Source organism: Corapipo altera, unplaced genomic scaffold (genome assembly GCF_003945725.1).
Source record: "Corapipo altera isolate COAL_440 unplaced genomic scaffold, ASM394572v1 55, whole genome shotgun sequence".
In the NCBI taxonomy this organism is placed as follows: domain Eukaryota; kingdom Metazoa; phylum Chordata; class Aves; order Passeriformes; family Pipridae; genus Corapipo; species Corapipo altera.
Window position 1 is genome coordinate 15,423,493 of NW_020884882.1, and position 26,668 is coordinate 15,450,160.

A 26,668-nucleotide genomic window follows, 5' to 3' on the forward strand; every position below is an offset into this window, starting at 1 on the left:
TTAAGATTATTACACAGCAGATTTTGACCAATAGTACGGAAATCATGAAGAGCTCATTGCAGGGTTCTCCATCTAAACCTCAATCCTAATCTCAGCTCCATGTCCTGCCTTGTTTGTTCCATGGAAAACGCTGCTGGGATGTTTCCTGCATACCCATTAGCACCGTTTTTTTTCCTCCTCTGTCTGAGGTATATCGCCCTTCTGAGATTAAAATCTAGACCTAAATCTTCAAGGCAATTAAATGGACAAAAAGCAGCAATCTCCTCCTGCCAGGGGAGCAGAAATCACCCCATCAGAAGCTTTGGAGATTCCCAATCCCCAGCAAAGCCACGATATCCTGCAGGAGGGATCAATACCTGGACAAATATCCCTCCCTCCATCCTGCTCCTCTATAAAGCTGTTGGAGTCCGTTGCAGATTTTAACAGCAAGGCAATTGGACAAGATAGATTTTTCTTCCCCCTTGGGAACAGGTGCGTTTAAAGAGCCAAAGCAAAACAAAGGAGGGATGGAAACAAGGAAATTCAGGCTTTCAACCTGGGTTTGTTTTCTTCTTTTGTTTGAAATAAAATGCTACTGATGCTCTGCTCTCTTTGAATAGTTTGGGGTTTTTTGTTGGTTTTTTTTTTTTTTTTTTTTTGAGAAGATTTATTGAGTAGAAATGAGTAAACAGGGAGAAAGAATCAGCTTTTGAGGTCCTCAAGAAATGGATTTTTGGAATGAATTGGGCCTGTTTATATTCTAGTGACTGGGAAAAATATAAAAACGAATCAAAGTTTTTACAAAGAAAATTTTATAACGAATCAATCCAAAATCACTTGATTTTGGCTGTGTTCCCACATGCACTTAAATCAGTCTTGGCACCTGTGATCACTAAACTGGTGTTTATTTTTTATTTCTAAAGACAGAAAGTATGATTTTTAAATGTTTGGTGTCATTATGATTCCATCACCATCAAGGAGTGAGGAGAGCTGTTTTGCCATTGCAAAGAGACAATTTCAGTTTAAATATTCACAGCGAGAAACTTTGCCTGGAGTGTCACCAGAGCTGGGATTTCACTGAGAGCAGTCAATGAACTCCCCGTGTTCCAAGGTGGGCGTTCAAGTTCTGAGGCAGAAATCAGCATTTCTCATCCCTAATTCATGCCTTAAACTGTTCAATGGATTTGGGTATTTTTAAATCATAATTGCACATAGGAAGTGATGGGTAAACTGTGGTTTGCATAATATGTTGCCTGTAATCTGACACAGCCCGGGCTGGATCTGCAGGCATGGAAATCTTCCTTGTTAATGGCAATCAAAAATATGGATAACTGGGATCAAAATCACTGTAATCTGGGTAAAAAAAAAAATAGTTCTGACTTTATTATAGAAGAAGAAACTGAGGAATTTTTTTTTTTTGGGTACAGTTACCAAAGATTACAGAAGACAAGGTCAGAAAAAGGATTAAAATAGAAGAATTTGAGTCTTATGAGCCACACTTCTTTTATGCTATTAAAAGCAAATCCACTGAGGTTAAGGAAGAATGTTGTCTATGATGTTGGCTTGATTTGAAACAGAAATAATTAAATAGTGCTGTAGTTGTCTCGAGAAACAAATCCTTCTAAAGATCAAATATCTCCTTTAAGGTAGAGAGGGGATTAAGTGCTATAGCAAAAATGTTCAGTAACTGCATTTAAAGCCATGAATTATGCATGGAGAAAGAGACCTATAGCAGAAATAAAATCAAAAAGCACCCAAATATAGGTGTCATTTATAATTTCAAGTGCAGAAAAATGCAGCTCCTGTTGCATATCACAGCACTTGGTTGTAAGTGACGAAGTTATACGAGACTGCAACGATAAAAAGGGAAATTTAGACTTGCAGTAAAAGAACTGAAATGGATTTTTCCCTACCTGTGTCCTCAAAAACTACCACTGTGCACCATTTCCACTAACAGGATGGTTATTCCACATGGCAACAGGCATTTTGATGTGCATATCCATTATTTAAGGTTATTGGGAGGGAAACGATGCTTTGCTGGAGTAAAAACCAGATTGTACCTAAATCAGCTCTTGAACATCAAGAGGAATTTGTTTACTGGTAACCTCTCATAACCTTTCACTCTGTGTTTTGTTCAGTATTCATCAGGTATTTTAAACAGCTCCTGGTCCTTTATGGGGGAGGAAATGATCCATCGGCTCAGAGTAGACGTAGGAATTACATATTTTGACCGGAGCTCTCCCAAACCCCTGTGGGAAAACATGCAGTGGGTGGTTAAATGTTGGTGTTTTGTTGCCTGGTTACACTTTGCCCTTGTCATTTTGGAAAAAAAGCCTCCTAAAGACCCAGACCCAGAGTTTTTTCCACCAGGGAAAACGACCCCTGGCTGTGTAAGTGGGCTTCTGCAGGGCAGTGGTTCTGGTCAGGGATTCTTCAGTTTAAAATGTGCCTCAGGTTTCCTTGGAAAGGCAGGAAACACCTCAGGGACTAAGGAACAAATCATTTCTCAGAAAGTTCAAATTTCTGTTTTCCTTCTGCCAGAGATCTCTTTTAAACTAGGCCAAGGTTATGGTTCAGCATCCAGGAAAAACCCCTGTTTTTCTGGGCAGAACTGGAGCTGCTCTACTTTTGCCCAGGATTCCCAGTTGCCCACCCAGCACTATGGAGCACCAGTGTCCAGGGACTGTGGAAAGGCTTCTGTGAGATGGGACATAGATTTGTCTCTTTAAACATTATTAAAGAGCAGCTCCAAATTGCTTCATCTTCTTTGTGCAGTTTGTTCAAGGACAGGCAGGTTGAGACCTAAAAACTGCACTTGATTAAGTCTTAGTTTTGAAGAGGTAGGAAAATTTCAATACTAAACACTGAGTTACCAATGGAATTTAGGTGATTTTGGGATCTGGTGGTGGTGGGAAGGACTTCAGTTCAGAGCAGAGGACAAGAGCCATGTCAGAGTCATGTGAAACCAGCCCCTGGCCACTCCCTGGGTTTCTCCTGTTAGATTGAGACTGTGGAAGATTCCTTTTTCATGGGCATGACATGAAGATAAATACACTTACAAGGTGTTTTGATGTGCTCATGTACAAATTCTCTGGAACACTCTCAGTAATTTTATTGGGATTAAAACTGGAGCTTGATTTCCTTTCCTAAAATTTATATTTCTTGCAGTTCTTTTTAAGGTTTCCAGAGGGAAAAGGAATTGAAGATTGTAAACCAAGAAGAAAGAGTCTTAAATCCTTTGATTAAACTTTTGTTGTAATGGTGAGGACTATCACCTGAAAGGAAGGTTTTATGACTGAAATATCATTAGCTGCTATGACTGAGATGCTTAGTACATGCTATAAATTTCTCCTAACTACTGCTGATACTTAAATATAATCCACATCTAAACCTCACATCCAATCAGCCAACTAATCAACTTTTTAATCAACATTTCACAAGTAGTCTTGACCTCTCTAAGACCACAGTATTATCAATGATCCCAAAAGGCACTGATCCAAGATTTGGAAATCTGAGGCAGCGTGTGAGATTGAGAGAGTTTGGGGTTTTATTCTGTGTTTTGACCTTGAAACCTCTCAGTTCATCAGGTTTGTCAATGACAGAAGTAAGATCAAGTCCTGGGCATCTGGGGAGCCTCTGGCACTGTTGTTTCCTTTTCCTAAGGAGTCACCAGCGTGCCAATGGCCCAGCTGGCAGCTCCCTGGCAGCAGGATGATCCACAGGGAGCAGACCTGCTTGCCAAGGGTTTTTCCATGGTGGTTGGCAACCAGCACCGTGCCCCAGCATCTCCCCAGTGCTCGTGGCAGAGGAGAACCAGCACTGCTCCCCCTGCACTGGGTGTCTCTATCTAGCTGGGTTCCTCCACAGAGCCTGCAGGGCTGGACCTAAATCAAACCACCTCCAGAACAGGGTGGTTCATTCTGGGGACCAACCCAGCTCCTGAGAACCTGGGATGTGGAGCCCAGGAAAGGGGAAAAGCCATCCCTCAGCTGTTGGAACTCCAGCCAGATGGATTGCATGTCAAACAACTTGCTTCTCACACCATCAATAGGCACATTTGGGGTTTTTTTTCCTCCTATGGGATTGAGGATGATAAAACCTATTCATGACAAGCACTTCAGGAACAACGTGGCTCCTCTTTGTTGAGCTGCAGCTGCAGATCTGTGCTGGATGTACTCACAAAAGGCCCCATCACCATCCTTAATGAGGTTTTCACAGGCTTTAGTCCTGCCTGGTGCTAATCCCTGACCTGGACACAGGTCTGATGTTTAAGCAGACTCATTCCTCAGAAACCGGTGGAGAATAATTAATCTAATTGTCTGAACACAGCAATAATACAGACACACACTTCCTCCCTCCTTCTGTCCATTCCATATTCCTGTCTAGCCCAAAATCTTCTATCCCAGTATTACCAGTTCCAACTGCTCTCTAGCCCAGCATTACTGACAGTCAAACTGGGTTTTTAGCTTTGTCTTTATTCTCCCCCACACCAGACAGCAGAAACACCATTCCTGTCCTTGGCAACATTGAGAGAAATAGATTGAATTACACTTTCAGATATTTAGTTCTGATTTTCTGCTGGTGCCAGAGGAAGTTTGAGCAGCCAAGAGATGTCCTGCTTCCAGTGAATGAAAGGATGTGCTGCTTTGGTGCAAATCTGTGGCAATTCTCTTCATCAAGGCAATCAAGGAAACATGAATTTTAGCTAAAGACTCCACACCAGGACTCCTTTTGTGGTGACAGTTACAACCTCCATAACACTGACCTTTTCCAGAACAAGGTTGCAATCAGAGATCCAAATTACAGACATTTATGACTAGAGATAAAGGAATAAATCCATTACTGGTGGTAATAATAGTTTAACTTTTATGCACCAAGTCTCTGCAAGGGGATCTGGTGAATCCTTTGCCAGTGACTTCCAGAACTATTGCTGGAGTGAGGCAGAACATGGGAAGCTGGATGAGGGAGTCTCTGGCAAGGGTTGGATGAGTTCATTCCAAGAGCTGTGAACTCCAAGGGCTTTTCAAATCTGCATCTTTGGAAATATTTGTTCCTCATTCTGTGTGTGCAACTACACTAATATTTCTTTGCCCTTCCCATATGCAGCCCAAACCCAGGATACCAACCTGTGTTTAAAGAGGGTTTTGCCACTGAAAAGTCACAATGACATAGTCTCTTTCCTGAGATAATTTTGCTCTTACACTTCTTAATTTAATTCTTCACTAGACATCAGAAATTGCAAATAAAAAGCAAGAGTTTAAGTGAGAAGCTTTACCCCATGATAACCCAGGTGATCATTTCTCCTGAGTTTAGTTATGATCATGTGTGTTCTTAATGGAGGATTTGTCACAGTGACCTTGTTCTACCTCTTGGTAGTTTTAAACAGTCCAGAGAAGCTGTGGCTGCCCCATCCCTGGAAGTGTCCAAGGCCAGGCTGGACTGGGCTTGGAGCAACCTGGGCTAGTGGAAGGTGTCCCTGCCCACGGAACTGGATGATCTTTAAGGTCCCAAAAAATTCTGTGTTCCCCTGTTGCTTCAACAATGGTAGCAATAATAGATAAATTATTAGAAGAATAGGCAGAGCCTAAAGGATTAGGCAGGGGCTATTACAGAGATATGTAGAGGATAATATATGATGTTTACTGGTTGAAATAACAATCAGGCTGATTTAGGTTATCAGTCCTCTCGCAGCTCAAGATGAAATTAAAATGAGCTACTGGGAAGTTAATTTGAGATGTTTGCTTTTTCACTACAGTTTATGCACCAAGAGGAGAAAAAATGGTGCAACAATTCCCATAAGCAAGTTGAAATAAGTGGCATTAAGGGGATGGGTGCAACTAAACATAATATGAACATCTCTGTGTGGAAAGAGACCCTGGTAAATCATTCCTGTCTTCTCTTGAAGAAGTAGGCTGGGAGATTTTGTCCAGGATTAGTTGCACTGATATCAGTTAAATCAATGTTGTTGGGTTTTAATTGTGGGTGATAACACTTTGTGCCATTTCATAGAGTGACAGAATGGTTTGGGTTGGGAGGGACCTTAAAGACCACCCAGTTCCAACCCTCCACCATGGGCAGGGACACCTTCCACTAGACCAGGTTGCTCAGAGCCCCATCCAGGGGCTCTTCAACAGTTCATGTTGTAGTTGCAAAATTTTGTTAAATAGGTGCAGAGCTGACTCCTTCAAAATGTAAAATTTCACAAAATCAGGAGGAATCTGGGAACCAAGTTTTTAGAAGAGCAGTGACAGAGGCTGAAGGCAAACTGCTCAAAGATGGGGAGCTCTGGATTTCAGTGTTCAACATTAAAACCAAAAGGAAGGGTCTAGAATCAACCCTGGGATTAGAAAATATCCTATAAAAGGACCAAATGCCCCTCATTTCATCGATTCATTAAGGCTGAAAAAAACCCACCAAGATCAAATCCAACCTTTCCTCACACTTTTTACCTCATAGTTGCAATTGCAGTTTTCTGGAAGAAGCACCACAATTCCTGAGTGAATGTTTCCCCTAATTGTTTTATTCTGAACACTTTTATACATGAAAATGCTCATCAGCCCACAAGACAAGCTTTTCTTTTATTCAGGTAACACAGCAAGGCTCTGACCTCGCTGACATTTAGGGGGTTTGATCACTGGCACTAAATGCTTAACAAGCAGAGATTTGATTGTGTGGCACAAAGCCTGCATAATTTATTTTTAATAGTCTGATAAAATCCACTGCTGTTGAAAGATGCATAACGATTTGGATAGTGGGAAAGGACTCTCCCTACAAAGATTTACACAAATGGTCACGTTATGGGGAGAGTGAGGGGGTGTTAAACTGCTGGGAACCGTTTGAATTCCAATTAAATAGAATGGGCTAAATACAGTTGTTTTAAGGAGTCCTTGAAAATCAAATGGTCCAATATCTTTCTGAAATAGCCACTTCTAAAAGTGTATTCTAAAACTGTAAGGTTATATCCCAGAAATACACTTGGAGATAAGGGTTAGAGGGCATGGTGGTGTTCAGCCAAAGGTTGGACTTGATGATCTTGGGGTTTTTTCCAGCCTGAATGACTCTGTAATTCTATAAAAACTATGGTAGTATCTGACTACAGTAATGAAAATCTGTCTCACTGTTTGCTGCTCTTTGTAAGGTTTGTTATCTATTTATATCACCCCTGGAAAAACCCCAAACAGGAGAATGAGCACGAGCTGACATTCACAGCAAATTTCCTATAGGTTTTCTCCACCATTTTGGGAAGAATCTGCAGGAATAAAACCCTTCCTGAGCTGGGATTTGCCTTCAACTAAGCTGTTGCCCTTGCAAGATTTATCCTTGTAGGTTTATGTGCACCCCTGAAATATATTGGGGGTTTAAAACAAAAATCCAGACTGATCCTTGATTACAGCACCTCTTACTGAACTTCTACAGGGCAACAGCACCAAGAAATGATCATTTGTGCTACAAAAACTAACCTGCATCAGTTAGTTTTCATTAGTTGGTTTTCATTCAACTTCATTATAATCATAAGTGATGGTCTGTTTTAAGAGAGCAGTTTTAATTAAGCTGATCTTTGAGGAGGAAGTTGATGGGATTACATAAAGAGAGCTCTTTTTCATCCTAATGGGAGTTGGGATAACTTTACAAAATTCAATTATTTCTTTCCAAGGCCGCATAAGAAATATTTGGGAAACGACTGAAACAATTCTTAAAGCAAATTATACCACTGTCAGAAAACAAGAAATCAGTGTGTCACAACACGGGGGTATTTCTATACAAAACATCTCACAGTGACTTTGTACAGACAATCCCTGTCTGAATATTATATTCCTCATTAAAATTACCTACAACTAGAAAGAGGAATATTTTCTGTTTGCCACTTGAAATTAAAAAAAAAAAAAAAAAACAACAAAAAAACCCCAAAACCAATAACCCAAATGAAAAATGTCTTCAGCCATAATCCAAAGGAGGAGGTAGGAAAATGTTATGTTTTAATTCATCTAAGCTCAGTGAGTGCTGTAAAAACCCAGGTACAGCTTTACAGCTTTGGAGATGTCCAAATAACTACATTTTCTGCAGTAAAACCAGATCTATAAAATTCCACCCACTGTTCTCCTGTATACATTTTTAATAAGTGGATTTTATGTAGTGGTTACCTAAAAGAAGAGCCAATATCACAGTGAGTGTTGTAACACGGACACTCCACTGTTTATGTTTTCAATTAGATCAAATGGGGTCAAAGGCACCAACACTGGCCTGGGGAGCCCTGGGGGAAAGTGGTTGGATAAAAGCAGAGCTGGGGAAATTCCTTCTCCCACTGATCCAACAGCTCTGCCATTCACACCAGGTTAAAGGGAAGGAAAGGGAGCAATAATGAGGGAGGGCAAGGAGCAGCCCTGCTTAAAGGGTTTTTTTTTAATACATTTTTCTAACATTAATATCAGAAAATCACAGGATGGTTTGGGTTGGAAGGGACATTAAAGCTCATCTCATTCCATCCCCTGCCATGGGCAGGGACACCTTCCACTAGCCCAGGTTGCTCCAGCCTGGCCTTGGACACTCCCAGGAATTGGGGCAGCCACAGCTTCTCTGAGCAACCTGTGCCAGGGCCTCCTCACCCTCACAGGGAAGAATTCCCTCCCTATATCCCAGCTGACCCCACTGTCTCGGTTTGAAGCCATTCCCCCTTGTCCTGGTATTACAGTTCTTGAGGAAATATCCATATTTTTTTTTCTTTCCTTCTTTTACATGAAAACACATTTGTTTTTAAGTTTACACACAGCATTTTCTTCCAGGGCTGAAATGGGCTGAGCAGTGAGAGGCAAATCTTTAAAGGATTCAAAAATCACATAGAAAAAGTGAATATATTTGCTCATTTTAATCCACTTATAATCTATCTCTGTGGGACCTACGATTATGATGCAGCATATATAGATTTTTAATTCCAAATACCTTACTATTAACTGTAATACTAAGTCATCTACCTGGTCAAGTGTAGCTACATTATTGTCTCTATCAGTTTAATTTTTAACAATCCCCAACCTGTGTCTCCATAATCAAGAATTCACTGCTTCCTTGCACTCCTGCTCCAGATGGAGAGCAAGGAAGCAGATGTTTGGTTCAATACCTTATTGGTGACAGATCTTTCCTTGATGCAACTCCTGACAATCGTTACAGCTCTTATTCAATCCTTCAGCAAGTTTTAGCCAGTAAATCCTGGGAATTAAAGCATCGTTGCTGCCTTCACATTCCTGATGTGAATGAAATAATATTTTCATCGGTGAGGGGGTTTTTCTTGTTTGATTTGTGCTTTTTTGGGAGGTTGATTTATAACCTCTAGGAAAGCAAACACAGAAACATGCTGACTGTATTTAGGCAATGGAACCAGGCTCATCAACAGGGAGGACATGTTGACATTAAAATTATCATAGAAGACTCCCATGAAATTTGGGATTCTATCTCTTAGATAAGGGTTAAATTGACAGAACTTGGGAGGGACAGGCACTGTCACAGTCTCCACTCAGGTTTGGAGACTGGCACCACTGGAAGGGTTTCTCCCAGACCAGCTCTGGGCAGGGCTGCTCCTGGAATCCAAACCAAACTCTCTTCCCACCTCCTGCCCACCTTGTGATATTTAAGCAGATATTTAAGCAAGTCAGGGAATTATAGAAGTCACAACTCCATGATAGTACTGTCTATAAAAAAAAGTCAAAATAAGATTACAAAGACAACTCTAAATGAGTATTACAGGTGTAAAGTTTTACTGCAGAACCTGAAGAATCTACTCCAGTTACCACCAAAATCTCCTTTAATTTTGTGCCCCTCCACATCACCCTCTGTTTGAAGCCCCTGAAGCCCATCAATGCTCCAACACAGAGGAGGATTCAGGGACTCCCATCCTGCCACAGCAGATTTCTGAGCACTTCTCTCTCTTTTTCAGGCTTATTTGCACTAAATGGGTTGGTCAGACCTCTATGGTTTGAGGAAAGGAGATTGACAGGACCTCACCTCAGAGAGGAGCTGAGATTGTGGCTCAGAGTAGATATTAAGCCCTTACTATTTAGATATTCAAGTACAAATATAGGTGCAAAGGCATAAAATAATTTACAATTTTCAGTGGGTTTAATATTTGCACATTTGACTTTAATGTGCTTTCACTCTGAGCGTTAGTCACCCTCCCCAACATATTAAAAATCTAGATTAAAAATGGATTTGCAGGTTATTCAAAAGGCAATTCTCATCTTGCACAGCAACATTTGATTTTTCTCAGGGAAGGTGGGAAGTTTAAGAACTATAGAGTCCATTTGAATGCACATAAATCAGTGGAAAAACTCCCCAGTCAAGATTTCTCAGCTTTTGCAGACCCAGTTTTCCTCAGAAAACCGTTGTTTTCAAAAGTAAAATTGGTACAAAACAGAAGATGGGGGATGAATATCTGGCAAAAGTGTCTAATATACGAAATTTGAAATGCTCCATGGAATTCAAGGTACAAGTGGAATAGGACTGCAGGAAACTGCTGAGGAATAAATGAAGAAGGGTGTCCTAAGGCAGGTTGGCAGGAATTACACATCCTTTCCCATTTCATTAATTCAGGAATTAATGCTCAGTATTAGAACAGAAATTACTTACAATTTCTTACATTGTGATAATGACATGTAACATGGAAAATGCAAAATGTATGAGGAGGAAGAGCTAAGAAGGTCTCCTAGAAGTACCATAAGTGAGTTTTATAAGACTCTATTGAACAGCACAGGGTGGTACCTACTGGCATTTGGGGTTCCCAGAGGTCTGGGGAAAACTGTGCCTTGACTAGAGAAATAAAATAATGATCCAGAGTCACTGGGGACTTGCAGAAGTATGAACACACAAGGGGAAATAAATACATTGACAACAAATGGTATCAGTCAGTGTTATAAAAGCTGCAGCAGCTTCATGAAAATGATGGAAAACATGGATCACAAAGACTGGCAGTGCCACTAGGAGATAGCCTTGTGCTGGCACCAGTGCCAGTGCAGAGATGGGGCTGCAGAGGGAATAGGAAACTCTGCAAGCACTTCCCAAACCATGACCCTACACAGAATCACTGAGGTGGGAAAAGCCCTCCCAGCCCATGGATCCACCCTGTGCCCGATCCCCACCCTGTCCCCCAGCCCAGAGCACTGAGTGCCACGTTCAGTCATTCCTTGGACACCTCCAGGGGTGGGGACTCCAAACCTCCCTGGGCAGCCCCTTCCAATGCCTGACCACCCTTTCCAGGGAGAAATTCCTCCTCATGGTCCAACCTGACCCTCCCCTGGCACAGCTGGAGGCCGTGTCCTCTCACTCTGTCTCTCCCCTCTAAGAGCTGCCAAGTGTGAGATAAAACAAAGCCGTGCTTGAAAGGAGTGAGTTCATGTGTAGCTACAGTGATTTGTGTAAATTGAGAGGTTGGCTGAATTATTCTATTTTAATCTGGTTTTCTGAGCTCTTTAACTCACAGCTGAATGACTCCTTGCAGCTGATCCCCATTAGGTGACATCTGGTACCCTGCACTTGCAGCCAGGGATGTCTGTGGAGTCTTCTCCTCCACACAGATGGTGGACATGGATCCACTGACCATCCAGCACAACTGGGACGTGAAGTAAATGAAAGTTCATTGCAGTTCCCAGGCTCTGTGCTCCTAGTTTTTCCTCTCTCTCAAGGCAAATCAATGCAAAAATGTGACCCTCTCATTTGATATCTCACATCCAGCAAGGTACAGCCACAAACACAACCCTAAAATTCTGAAGACACACAGGTGGTGTTTTCTCAGATGGTTTTTTTTCTTAAAAAAAAAAAAATAGCAAAACAAACACATACACAAAAATAAAACCAAAAAACCACATTCCACACAAAACCCTGAAGAAAACACAAAAAAACCGTAGAATGAAGGTCACTGTAATTGTCTTGATAACAAAGGCTGTTCAGTGACAATTGCACTTGTCCATGTTGTCAAAACACGAACTGCATCCAGTAACACCATCAGACATATCAAAAACAACTTCAATAAAAACCTCCATACTCCTCTTTGCTTATACTTTTTAAATTTCCTTGTCCAATTATTTCCAGTCAGGGCTGCCATTCCAGTCCTGGGGATAAAGAGCTTCCAGTTCCATTATAAACTCCCAGGTATTGATTGGAGCATCACCCACACAAGTCAGAACCAGGACACACAGTTTTGAAACCTGTTCTGACATGGCAAAAGTGGCTTCCAGGGATGGGGCAGCCACAGCTTCTCTGGGCAACCTGTACCAGGACCTCCCCACCATCACAGGGAAGAATTTCTTCCCAATATCCAATCTCAATCTGCTCTCCTTCACCTTAAGACCATTCCCCCCTGTCCTGTCACTTCAGGTCCTCATCCCAAGTCACTCCCCAGCTCTCTTGGAGCCCCTTTAGACACTGGAAGGGGCTCTAAGGTCTCTCAGAAGCTTCTCTTCTCCAGGTTGAACAACCCCAACTCTCTCAGCCTGCCTTCAGAGAGATCTTGAAATGAAGATCTTTTGGAGAAGCATTTCTAAAATACTTTCCTCTATTCTCGGTCGGAAATTGAAAAGTTTTAGCAGCATTGATTTCCTCAGCAACTCAGAAATTCTGTTCCCAGTCTTGTTATTCAAGAAATGCATAAGCAAAATATTTTATTTTGAATGAGAAAAAGCTAGATTTTTTAAAAAATTTTAAAATTGGTGAGGAGAAGCTCAGGTTAAATCTGTTGCAAGCAACTTTTTGTCTATTTACTCTTGATACCACTTAGAGAAAGCCCTGTTAATTATTTTAAAGAAATTTTTAATGAGGAAATACCTAAAATTCCATTTTAAATTTCATTCCTAATTAAAAATAGAGCTGCTAATTATAATGCCTATCTCCTTTAGAAGGTACTGGGAGGCTTAATTAATTGTCGGTAAAGCTCATTTGAGGAGCTCACAGGATGGAAGTGGAAAATTGTTTATGTTAATCAGAAGGATGGCTATGAGAGCTCTGGAACGGGAGGAGAGAGCTCACCATGGGGATGGAATGGGCTACTTGGCACTTCTGGGCACATCCCAGGAGATCCCACGGTCCTGTTGTCCCCATTTTGCAAATGAACATCAGACCAGGACAGCCTCTCCACTTGCCATTGCTTGGGTAGGCAGGGACTTAATCCCATCACGAACTAAGGAATTTACACCAACATGGCATAAAAATGTTGTGAAGAATTATGTCTGTAGCATAATTGCACTTTTCATAACAGAAATATTCCAAAAACTGCTGTTTCCTGGATATCAGGAAGAAGTTCTTCCCTGTGAGGGTGGTGGCACAGGTTGCCCAGAGAAGCTGTGGCTGCCCCTGGATCCCTGGGAGTGTCCAAGGCCAGGTTGGATGGGGCTTGGAGCAACCTGGGCTGGTGGAAGGCGTCCCTGCCCATGGCAGGGGGTGGCACTGGATAATTTTTAAGATCCCTTCCAGCCCAAAATATCCTGTGATTCTATGATACAAACAACTTTTGCTCGCTAACAGAACGACATTCTCCTGCCTGAGCTCTGCATTTGATCCCTTCTGAAAAACTCCTAAGAGGGAAAATGGGAATTTAAGAAGTTTTGAAGTTCACTTGTTATCAAAATCTGTGTCTGTGCCACTTTAAACAAACAAGTCCTCCTTTTTTTTGTTTAAATATGTAAAATTTGGAAGGGCAGTTAAATGTTTCATGAGGTCAGGCAGTGCTGGGATGGGATCTGAGTGACAACTCATCCTGTGAGCTCAGTGAGACCCAGGACCAAACAAAATCATTTCCATTCCTCATCTAAACCTAATGCTGAGTCCTGACCCAGTTTTTGGGGAGAGAGGCTTGTGATTACCTGACAGGAGCTCATATTTGTAGGAGAGGAATAGCAAGAGCACATTTAATCTTTCATGCTCCGGGTCCGACAGCTGCGCTTTCGCTCGCTCAGCTTTCTCCAAGGATGAGCAACGCAGAGCTAATTCTTACCCACCCCAAATTTCCAGACAGGAATATGCAAAAGCTGTAGGAGCTGTTTATATCTGCCTGAAGCACTAATTGTGTGGGTCCTGGCTGGAGCACACCCCGGGAAAGCCGTGTGTCTCACGGTTAATTCCAGGGAAGAGCCACGCAATGCTCAGTGGATAAAAAGGCTCGTAGTCCCAGCTGGGAAAACAGTTCCATTATCTCCCAGCTGCACAGACCTTCCATACGGCTCCGTTCTGCCTGGATGAACGCTGTGCCTTGCTGAGAGCCTGGAACAGTCCTGCAGAAAATTGTAAAGATCCTGAGACATTTCCCTGCTCAGCTGTGTAAGTACAGAATCGTGCTGTCTGCTGCAGTGTGAGTGATGTTGGGGAGCTGCCTGTGCTGGGGTGGGTTTTTCTCTCCTTCCTCAGTGATTTTCATCAGCATAACGGGGAGAGGAGGAAGCAAATTCACTGCTTTATTTCTGCTGCGTGTCTGTAAATGGCTGGTGATCCAAATGTGCACGTTCTTGGGAGGAAAAAAACCCCCTATATAATGAATTTGTATTCATGTGAGGTCTGAGGCAAACAGAGAGACTGTGCAGGAACAGACACCACAGGTATTTTATTGGAGTCTCTCACAGCTCTGTGCTGCAGTAAAACGGACAACACAGAGGATGACAGTGCTAATTTTGGCACTTTCATATGACTTTCAGCAGCATATTAAAAGATGAAGTGGGTAATGAGAGCCTAACCTAATTCCTGACAGCTGAAGGTGTAAAAGCAATAAACATCAGTCTTCAGGAAAATTTAGGTAAGTCCTAAAAAGGAAAGTTCTCCCTGTTGCTCATTTGAATCGTTAAAGAAAAATGCAAAGCAAGTTCACAGCTTATATTGAACTTTGGTTTTGCAGGAGTGTTAGTTTAGATATTGTTTTTTATTTATACTGTGTGACACAGCTTTAAAGGAAAAGTAACACTGTATAAAAAGTTTTGGAAGTCTGTGGTTCCAGAAACAACTGCTTGACCAGGGCTTTATATTAAATAGTATATTCCCATAGTGCTTTTTGGGTGAATCCTTGGATTCAGACAGTTGTTGCAGGTGTGAAAGGGCTCCTCCAGCAGCTTTTGCACAAGCAGCTCCATGTTAACAATTCCTGCAGCACTTATGGAGCTGAATGATTAAACAAGATGCAAACACCCTGCAGCCTGTGCCAATAACACTTAGTTGGCCTTTTGGCAGCTCTGCAACCGTTTGCAGAGAAATATTAGGAGTTAAAAATCAGTGTATTTACTCCTCTGAAGGAACATTTCCTTCTTCCCTCTCTTTATTTTTTCCCCCCAAAGAGAGGAGACCTGTCACTGCCACACTCAGCATTTATAAAGTTCTGAAAGTTCAGAGGATTTTTTATGTGTGTGCAAGGAAAGCCTGCAGTGTTTGTGATTCCAGGCACCACCTGCCCACAAATAACCCATCTTCATCAGCCAGCTTTGGCTTTGGTGCTCCAGAGGCACTATGTCAGTGTTTCACATTCCAGGAGTCTCTGCTTCAGAGGTTTTATGACACTAAAAAGTCCCAAATCAGTACCTATATGAAGTTAGCAACAACCATAGATCACGTTTTATTGTGTAAAAAAGAAAAATAAAACACACCAACGTATGCAGCTGGAGATTTCAAATGCTGCTGAGCTACTGATGGCCACGGATTACAAGTTTTACCTTCCATGCTGAGGATAAAATGATAAATTATATATAACAACTTATGTGCTTTAAATCAAACAGGAGACATGTCTCTTCTCCTTTTCTTCCAGCTTTATGATCACTATTAAAAAGGTTTGTGGCGTATAATAAGCTACTCTAAAATTAATTTCTTGCCATTGAAGCAAATATTTCCATCACAGAACAAAGTGCCAGCGTCCCCAAGGGGACCTGAAACACAAAACTGTGTGTTTGCATGGTGTGGGCACAAGGCACTATTTGTGTTTAGATAGAAAATATTCATTAGAAGATGTTTGTCTTGTAGGTGGAAATGGATCAGCTCTTCAAAATAGCATCAAATTTGTGTTTTCCCCCCAGAACCATGTTAGTTGCATGTTACTACAAGGCAAAATTCCTTCTGTTTAAAATTGAGTTTATTCCAGAAGATTGCCACAGATTGGCCTCTATTATTCCCTGCCCAGGTGCTGCTCACCTTCCTAGAGCTTGCTCAGGGAAACCAAGACACAAAAACCTCTTAATGCTGCTGTTCCTGTTTGGGCCAGACCCTCCTGACTTCCATACTCCCAGGGAGTGCTCTTATACCAGGAACTCTGGCTCAAAAACTCCTTTATTCCTTTTTCCCAAAGGCTGCACTCAAAGTTGATCATAACATGGGCAAATGTGTAGCCTAAATCTTCTATATGAGAGGCAAAATCTCTTGGAGAAGCAAAGCCACAAAGAACTTCAGGCACAGTTTTACAACCACAGCTCCCTGTGTGGTAAATACCACATCTGGGACACTAAACTTTGCTTTGTAGCAACACACCAGTATTTAGATGATTAGGTGACCTTATTTGCATCCACAAATATCAGATTTCACAAATCTCTTATTTACACAAAGTCTTTCTACAAGTGCGAGGGTATACAGGATAAAAACACCATGAAAAAACCCAGAATGAAGTATCTTCAAGTACCTTAAACACAATAAATAAGAACAACCCCAAGCAGAATAGATCACGACATTGTACTTAACAGCTCTCCATCCTTTTGAGATAAAAAAAACCCCACAAAACTAGCATGAGACAAAGCATCAGAGGTGTGGAAGATCCCACCATAACTCTGGGAAGCTTCTCAACAGACCAGGGCAGCACAAAGTGTCAGCAAGATGCTCTTGCACAAAACAAAATATGGGGACTTGCAAACATCATTACCAAAGGCTCTAAGAGCTCCAAAGAGAGACAAAGAAGAAAAGTCTGAGTTTTTCCATACCTTTCTGCTCCCAGCTCTGTCTCCTCTCCCCCAGGAAGGTCCTGGTGAGCTCCCAGCCCAACCTCAGCTCTGCCTAACAGATCAAGTGCAGCTGGGCAGCACTTCCTGCTGCTTTTATTCTGGAGGGTAAAAGGTGTTTCCACCCACCTGTTCTGGGACTGCAAAGATAATTAATTGTTCCATCTTATCACAGCCTGACAGGCCCTAAAGGGGCTCTAGGAGAGCCAGAGAGGGATGAAATCATGGAGTGACAGGACAAGGGGGAATGGCTTCAAACTGCCATAGGGCAGGTTTAGATGGGATATTGGGAAGGAATTCTTCCCTGAGAGGGTGGGGAGGCCCTAGCACAGGTTGCCCAGAGAAGCTGTGGCTGCCCCATCCCTGGAAGTGTCCCAGGCCAGGTTGGAGCACCCTGTGCTAGTGGAAGGTGTCCCTGCCCATGGCAGGGGGTGGAATGAAATGAGCTTTAACGTCCCTCCCACCCAAATCATTTTAATATTCTATGATCTCATGTTTTCATTCATTTTGGGAGTCTTTGTGTTCTGGGTTCTCTGCAAGAGAAAAAACTCCACAGCCTGCAGTGCTCAGGAGAATGACTGAGAGAGAGGGATGGGGAGGAGGGAGTTGGAGAGAAGAGGAATTTCCCTCACTTACACCCTCTAATATATTTTTAGCTTATAAAGACAAGAAGAAATGGATGGAGTCAGTCAGAAAGGCAGTTTGTTTTATTAAAATTCTTGACAGCATCTGCTCCAAGGCTCTTGTTAAAAGAGATGGAAAACATCAGAAAGATGAGAGAAAGAGTGTTATGTCCTTGCTCTTTATACAACGTAATAATATGGGAATGGGTATAATTGGCTTCCAGATGACTGTTTTTATTAGCCATGTACAAACACAAGTGACCCACTGCCCAGGTACACAATAACCCTCCCTGGGTTCTCATCACACTCCCACCAGAGACTTCTCAAACAAATGAAAACACATTGCCTAATTTTTATAAACTAAATGCTCAATTTTTTTCTGGACACCAATAGGATCCATTTTATATAAAAGACTCTTCAGAAAAAGTATGAAACCTGTTTCATATTTGAGAATGAATTAAGCTCTCCCATGGCTGTAACCAAAGCATGAGGATCCCAAGTCCCTGTCTTTGGTGATGTCTGGGGGGAATCTCTTATTAAAAACTTATTAAAAATCTTTTATTGAACTTATCTCTTATTAAATAGGGGAAGGCTGGATGGAAACCGAGGAATCTCTGCTATAAAAATGCTGTAATTTCCTCCATTCCCATTCCAGCATGGAAAGGGCTGAAATATCCTGTCCCAGAGGAGCTGGTGGTGCAGCAGTCAGGGCTCTCATCTCGTGTCTGTAAACATTTGATGTGCGAAAAGAAGAAAGATCAGTGATTCATTTGCAAATCTGGCTTGGGGAGATCAAGCCCTTTCTCATGAGGGTTTTTCCAGAGTCCAAATGATCAAACCCTGGGGTAGGGCTGCCCACAGAGCCTGTCTGGGGTTAGGACACTCCAGGGATACAGGAGATTGCCATTTAGGTGGAGAAGATATTGCTCTTTAGGTAGAGCAGAAGTTTCATCACTGCTTGTAACCCTGTGCCTAAACTCCTGGCTATTCTGGACCCATGATCCAGCAGTTTTCCCACATAATTAAGAATTCTTCCCACAGAAAATTGTCTCAGAGCTGCTGAGAACCTTCTCACGAGGCTGGGCTTTGATGACAGAACATCTTGTTGGGTGCTGAGCACGAGAGCTGGTGCTGTCACCCCCCAACAGGAACAGTGTGTGTTCAGCTCCTCAAACTCCACTGCTCATGGGCTTGGGCAGAGGAAAATATTGGAGGATTTTAAAAGATTAACGAGGAAAATGCTCTCTATTGTGGGCAAAGGACATGCTGGGCTGGGTTGTCAGCAAGTGTGAGAAGACTACCTTTGATCAGCACCTTGTTTTTTTTTTCTTCCCATCCCTGTGATTAACATTGGGAATAAAGAAGCTGTTCAAGTTACCTACAGCTAAATAAAGGACTTTTCAGCTGTTTACTGATTATTTCCTTCTGTGCATTTTATGCTTCGTCCTGTCCCACTGCCTTGTCTGTTATGAGGTCAGTCCACTAAAAATAGGTCTGTCTGGGGCACACAATATTTGTCACTGTTTCTGAAACCCGAGTGCATCATGTTCTTCACCACTACAAATCCATCTCTCCCAAACATTCCTTCTCAAGCAGAGTATACAGTGAGTTTGGTGTATACAAGTGGTACCTTTGGTGAGAGAAACAGGGATTAAAAGCACTGAAGTTTCTGCAACTTCATCTCTTCAAGCACTTGCTGATAATCCTACCATGAAATTACAAAACCAGCGGGACCAGAGCAAACCTCACTGCAAATTGTGCTCCCTCCATTAGTGAAGGAATCCTGATAAAATGTCGATTTTTATCACCTAAATGAGACAGCTGTGTCACATGGGCTATCCAGCTCCCACCCCTCGGCTGAAAACTCCCAGTTGTGTTGGTAAAACAGAATTTGGCCTTTTGTGCAGTGATCTATGGTCCATCCCTGCTTTCCCAGTGTCCTACAGCTCCATGAAGGGAACCCACAAGGAAGCTGGAGAGGGACTATTCATTAGGAACTGGCATGGCAGGACAAGGGTGGGTCCAAACTGAAAGAAAGTGGGTTTGGATTGGATATTAGGAAGGAATCCTTTACTGTGAGGTGGGTGAAGTGGGAGTGTTCAAGGTCAGGTTGGACAGGGTTTGGAAAACCTCTCCTGGTGGAAGGTGGAGCTGAGCTCCTCTCTAGAACTGATTTGCAGGGGTTTCTGAGTCACACCCAGGCTCTCCTGAGAGAAATTGGGGATGTCTCATCCCTGGAAGTGTCCAAGGCCAGGTTGGACAGGGCTTGGAGCAACCTGGGCTAGTGGATGGTGTCCCTGCCCATGGTAGGAGGTTGGAATGAGATGGGCTTTAAGGTCCCTTCCAACCCAAATCATTCTATGATTCTGTGACTCCAAGGAGTCCATCCTTGAGCCAAACAAAGAAAACCAATCATCTAATTCTCAGTGTGGGGCTGTCCTCTGTGTGCCAGCACACCCAGCCTTTGGAGAGCCATGCTGGGCATCCAGACTGACCCCCAGCACAGCTGCCTCACTTCCTTGGCATGCCTGTCAGCAGCCACCATCACAACTCATTCCAGTGCTTTAGAGTCAGATAAACCCTGCCTGGTGTCTGCTGGGAGTTGTTTTACACCTGGCACTGTCCCTGGTCCCGAGGCATTTAAGCTCTGCCCAGGCTGATGACATTGTGCTCATCTCCCGAATTCAGCCACTTAGCCCCAAATGGCTTTGTTTTCCTCAGGCTGGGAATAGCAGGGAAGCTCTGCAGCCACCAGGGATCTGGGTGGTGAGGAGATTTCTCTCCCAGCAATTGTTTTGGCAGAGGTTTAGTGAGAGCTCTTGGGCTGCACAGCGGGTTAGAGGTTTTACCCCTGTTACACTCACTTAAACTGCCACCTTTCCCTCAGCACTGATATCATTAGTGATGACATATTGCTGAGGCCTCTCCACACAGGTCATCCAGCCCTTCCTACAGCTATCATACAAAGCTAAAAGCCATATATCTATATTCTTAACCCTCTCTTTTCCAGTATTGTTCACTCTGAATCTACTGGAGGTGCAGGTCTAATTTCACTGCCCTAAACTCACCCTGGTCCCTCTATTCCGCTGTATTTTCAGTCCTAGCTCAATTTTCCCACCCAAAACTCCAAACTAAATAACAATATTTACTAACTATATAGCTGTGTAATGCCTGAGCAGCTGCATATGCATCTTTTTGATGAGGGCATAGCCACAAAGACTGGTCAGAGGGATCTTTTACTTGCAAGGGGAATCTTTGTTTCCCACAGAAGCGGAATAGGAACAGTTTTATTCATGTATTCTTTTGCAAAAACCTGGTCTAGTGGAAGCTGTCCCTGCCCTTGGAATGGATCTTTAAGGTCCCTTCCAACCCAAACTATTCTATGATTGTATGAAAAACCTCACATAAAATAAACAAACAAGTTTTTTCCAAGGACAGAGTTCCGGTGGAGCTAAACATACTGTGAATATTTGTGGTTATTACTGTTTAAGCAGCAGGCAGCTCTGAGCAGGATAAAGTCAGGCTGTACCTGTATAAACATTCCCCCTGGAACACACCTGGGCCAGACAGGAGGTGAGATGTGGAGCTATGGGGAGAAAGGATGAGGTGGTGGAACCTCCATCCCTGGATGTGGAACTCTGGGCTGGGTGACAAGGTGGTGATGGCTCAAAGGTTGGACTCGATGATCTCAGAGGTCTTTTTCAATCTAAATAGTTCTGTGATTTTTTGAAATGCTCCTTGTCTAGGTGTGGCTCCTCGAGAAGCAGGAGGCAGAGCTGTGACTGATTCCTCAGTGTCCTCTTGCTTCCCACTGCCCACCAAAGGCTCCTGCTCCTGCATCCTCAGCTCTCACACAAGCTTTTCTTTCCCCTGTTTGCTGGAGGCAGCTGAGCTAAAGGTTTATTGCACCATTTTCCGCTTTCCATATGTGTTTCTGCCTGTTAATAGGATTATTCACCCCCTGTGTTGCTGCCCTGCCCCAAACACCACCTGGGCCATCAGTGCCAAGGGACCATCCTTGCTGCAGCATCAGGGATGTTTCCTCCCCCACTGCTGCTCCTCTCCAGTTTTGATTCCATCTGAGACATCACCTTGGCTTTTAGAAGCTGCCTGAAGCGAAGGAGAATCCTGGCTTATGAACCTGCTCACAATTGCTGCAGTTCCAGCCAGGAATAAACTGTTCTTAACCTAAATACTCCTCTGAGGACACTGAGCTTGGGGGAAGATACATAACTGTGCTGTATCTGGTGCAAGCAGGGATAAGTGAGCCTGGTATGTACTGGATAACTTGGGAAAGCAGTTGGAAGGAGAGAGGAGGGAAAGAAGAACAGTGGTGAGCACAGATAAACAATAATGACCTCTTTATGTTGTAGTAAATGCAAGGTTTTCAAATAAAACATAAACTACTGCAGCTACAGAGACTGTAAAGGCATCCAAAATAAAAGCTTTGTCCAAAGGCAGCCCAAAAAATGCCTCAAGAGGGAGGAAAACTCCAGTGTGTTAAACTCCCCTTCCACAGGGGGGAGGAGGTGGGGCTGTGGTTGGTGCTGGGGTCACCAGGGTGGGTGCTCCCCATCACCCTCCTGCCAGCTCAGGGTGGGCACCACAGGGAGCAGAGCCTGCAGAGTAACTCAAATGACCAATTAAAGAGGGATTAAAATGATAGAGCAAAGTGGGCAAAGCTCAGGGCAAGAAGCAGCACTGGAGGTGCATTCACATCATTCACATTTGGCACGAAATGGGTGCACTCTCAGCTGATGTGGAGTTAAATTTGCAGGGAAAGTGGTTTTGCATTTTAATGCAAAATTCCCCTAAGGTGAGGCAGGATCTACCACTATATCTTATAGAAATCTTGATAACCAAGACTTCAGGGAATGCTGTTGGTATTTTGGGATGCTCTGGGGAAGGCTATGGTGAGTACTGGTTGGTATAATTCTGTACTAGATGTATTTCAGCATTAATTGCACAGCTTTACTGAGAGATTACTAGTTTTAAAGTTGGTCTTATAGAAGGTGTTGAATAATGGATGATATTAAACTTTGGGAAAGAGATTCAGAGGATTGATTTGGAAGACATAGGTGTGAGATACCCAAAACCAAACTTCTGTCAAAAATTAGAAGAATGAAAGTTATGTTTGAAGTGCAAGAACAGACAAAAAGCACCTTACTCACTGATTCAGGTAAAACAGAAATGACTAACCCTGTCACGATCTTGCCTCTTTGTCTGGCTGACTTTCTCAGCAAGATTGATTCAAAATCCATCTAAGCCCTGAAAGGAATTAGCAGGAAACCACTTTGTATGACAATGCTGAGGGGGTGGGTCGAGCAGCCAGAGAACCAGCAGCAATACCCAAAAATAAAGCCCAGGCCCTGCCTAACCAGGGGGCCTGTTAAGCTCAGTGGAGTGTGACTAAGTCATACAAATCTCTCACCTGAACACACAGAGGCAAAAGAAGGATTTTAAGAGAATAAAAACCAAGTTAGATTTTTCTTTTCTTTTTTTTTTTTTTTTTTTTTTTAGATCATAAAATCATAGAATCACAGAATGGTTTGGCTTGGGAGGGACCTTAAAGACCTTTTTTTTCCATGCCCTGCCATGGGCAGGGACACTTCCCACTATCCCAGGTTGCTCCAACCTGGCCTTGGACACTCCCAGGGATGGGGCAGCCACAGCTTCTCTGGGCAACCTGTGCCAGGGCCTCACTGCCCTCACAGAGAAAATTTCTTCCCAAAATCCAATCTATCCCTACTCTTTTTCAGACACACTAAAGCTGATTCACAAAGGAATCACTCTGAGGATTTTCCCCCACTGCCTTACAGAAAGTTCTGTCACAAAACGTTGCATGTTTTCTGTTGGCAAACAGGCCAAAATCAACCATGAAACATTGATGGATATCAGGAATACCTGGGGAATGCCTGTGATGCTTGAATGAGTTAAAAGGAGCAAGGAAATGGAAGTGTACTTTGGAACAGGCTGCCCAGGGCCATGGGGGAGTCCCCATCCCTAGAGGGATTTAAAAGCTGTGTAGATGTGGCACTTGGGGACATGGGTTAGTGGTGACCTTGGCAGCGCTGAGTTAAAGGTTGGACTCAATCTTGGAGAGCTTTTCCAGCTGTAATGATTCTGTGATTCTAAGTATAAATGACACCAAAGTAAAACCAGGTGAGATCTCTTTTAGTAACATTCCTTATGGGACCTCACAATTCCAAATCAGGGGGTTGAAAATAGAAAATTTATGAAGAAAATACATCAGAAAAAGCACAATTTTAATAAAACCTTGTGAATAATCTTAACTCTAGATTTTTTACCTCTACGTGGGGATGTCCTAGAAAATGACCCACATTAGGGGGTGAGGGGGGGAAAAAGGAGTCTCCTCAAGGCTGTGCCCTCTTACCCACCTCACCCCTCTGAGGTGGGTAAAAGCTCCTCTCTGGGGGCTGTAAGTATCCAGCCTGTTTGTACTATAAAAAGAGGCTAAATTTGCTTCCTAAACCCAACCCTCTCCCCATCAGCACATGGGATTCCTTTCTTAATTGACTGGTTTTATCCTGTATTTTAACCCAGTGTGGAATGGAGTGTAAGGACAGAGTTATAAAAGGGGTTCAGAGGAAAGCAGGAGTTGAACCCAAACCTCTGGGACCTGATTAGGGCAGGTGCATTATCAGAGACCATCCTGGAGCCATCTCTGGCACCTTTTGTTGACTGTCCACTGCCAGTCTGAGCAGTGTTATCAGTGTTGGATAAAGCAGCTGAGGGAGTAGCCAAAATTCACACCATCACAGGAAAAACAATCACCTCAAATGGCCCAAAATTTATCTGTGGTTGACTACAAGTGATCTGAGAGCTGACCTGAGCATGGCCACATTGTTCTGCCTGAAATCCTCCTGCATTTATGCAGAATGAGGTTAATTTTCAGTCTCTCATGCCAGGTCAACAACCATGTCCCAAAATAGATTTTTAACTTTATTTCTGCTTATTGTTTTTCCACATGTTTTAGTGGTCCATTTTTTGCATGAAGCTTGATAGCTGTATCCACCATTACAAAGGCATTGTTACCTGTCACACCTTTCCCACCAGCTCATTTATCCTGAAGGATAGAGCTATAATTCATCAGGAGCAGACACTGCTTATTGAAGTGGATAATTGCACAGGCTGTGGCCTGGTGATCAACCCTGGGCAAGGCTGGTCCAGCAGCCAGGCTCAAACACGACAAATGTGGTGGCAGGGAAGGTGGTTGCTGTTGATGGGTTGTTTTGTGCTATGTGAAGTAAATCATGGAACACTGAGTGTGAAATGCTGGTGCCTCAGACTCACCTGCCAACAGGGGGGTAAATAATGCTGCTCAAATGCACAGCTACTATTGCCCCAAAATCATCCAATCCTGGGATTGTTTGGGTGGGAAGGGACCTTGAAGCTCATCCAGTCCCACTCTCTGCCCTGGGCAGGAACATCTCCCACTATCCCACATTGCTCCAAGCTCTGTCCAACCTGGCCTTGCCCATTTCTAGTTGGAATAATACTAATTAATACAAACTTGTGCCTCACCTCCTTGCTTTAAGGATCAGTCATTTTTATTGCACATTTCTGTAAAGAATAACTACGTTTGCAGCCCTTCTACATTATATTTATAAAATCCTTCTTCTTTCAAGATATATATATATATATATATAAATTCAGTCAGAGACAAACATTACTAGGAATCCAATCAATGGCCTTTCTCTGGATGAAGCCTTTCTTTCATGCCCACAAGAAGGATGGAGAGGGACTTTTCACAAGGAAATGCAGTGATAGCACACTGGATATGGGGAAGAAATTGTTCCCTGTGAGGTTGGGGAGGCCCTGGCACAGGTTGCCCAGAGAAGCTGTGGCTGCCCCATCCCTGGAAGTGTCCAAGGCCAGGTTGGACAGGGCTTGGAAAACCTTGTCTGGTGGCAGGTGGAGCTGAGCTCCTCTCTGGGGCTGATCTCCAGGGATTTCTATGTCCCAAACAGGGAAGGGGCAATGTGATCTCCAGGCTGTTGCCAGTAATTTGCATTTTCAGAGATATCTCTGGTGGCTAAACTGTTAAAAACCACCGTAATGGATATTTCTGTTTTCCTTTTATTTCAGTGTTTCGGAGGAACTGTAACGCTTTGGGTAAAATTCAAATCAATGCAAACCTCATAAGCCACTAAAATTTTATAGATGGTTATCCAATATGTAATTTGTTACACAATATCTGTGTGGCTTCTGTTTATTGAGACATAAAGACTTGCCTTTCTTTAAGGTGGATTTTATGTGAGGAGGGCAGAAGAGGGAATAACCTTTCATACCTATTGTGCCATAAACTAAATTACCCTTAACCCAAACCATTTATCTTGCAGTGGCAGCCTAATGAGACCAAAGGAAACACAAACAAAGTGCCTGAAATTGTCTTGAAGGGACAACTTTTATTTCCATCAGTCTGTTGCCTGTAGCTTCCCGGGTTGGCCACACGGATGTGACAGTGGATAATATCAGGGGCTCTGAACAATAATCCAAGGAAATGATGAGGCTCTAATGCTTCTGAAAGGGAGTTTTTCATCCCTCAGTCACATGGGACAGGGTGTGAGTGTAGAGGTGTTCTGGGCTAGCTGCATATTTGGTGTTTATTTTCTGGTAGGAACTTTGTGCTGGATGGGAGAGAGAGAGGGAAGGGAAGGAAGCTTTAATCCTTCATTTCCCAACCCAGCTGAGCAGCAGCCTGAGGGTGCTCAGAGACCATCAGCTGGTGATTTGGATCAAGAGAGTTGGAAAACCTCTCACAAAGAATGATTCCCACCACGCCCAGGAAACACACTGCAATGTGTTGTGCTTATGACTAAGATGTGCTTTTCTAATACAGCTTCTCTCTTCGCAATATCCCTTGGCCTGCACACAAAATCATTTTTCCCAGTGTAATTTCAAAGCAAAGGAGCAAAAGTTTGCAGCAAATGCGATTTTTGGGGTTTTTTTTTGAGCCAGACACACAAACATAAAAGAAGCTTTTCCTCAGTAGGTCCTGCTTGAAATATGAGTGCACTGACCTGTAGATACACAGAGAGTAAAAACCTGTTTACTGCTACGTGTGGCTGCATCATAAGCTCAGTGAAGAGCCAACTTTTTAGAAAGCTGATC

The 26,668-nt window shown here is 43.0% G+C and overlaps 1 protein-coding gene across 3 annotated transcripts in view; it reads left to right on the forward strand.

The window, feature by feature from the left end:
• Positions 1–13,811: 13,811 nt before the first annotated feature.
• The window catches only part of CNTN6 (contactin 6), a 133,216-nt gene continuing 120,359 nt past the window's right edge, over positions 13,812–26,668 (forward strand). For all 3 annotated transcript variants that reach the window (XM_027640734.1, XM_027640735.1, XM_027640736.1), the window contains exon 1: positions 13,812–14,271. The gene's annotated coding sequence lies outside the window, so the exon portion shown is untranslated. The remainder of the gene's footprint in view (positions 14,272–26,668) is intronic.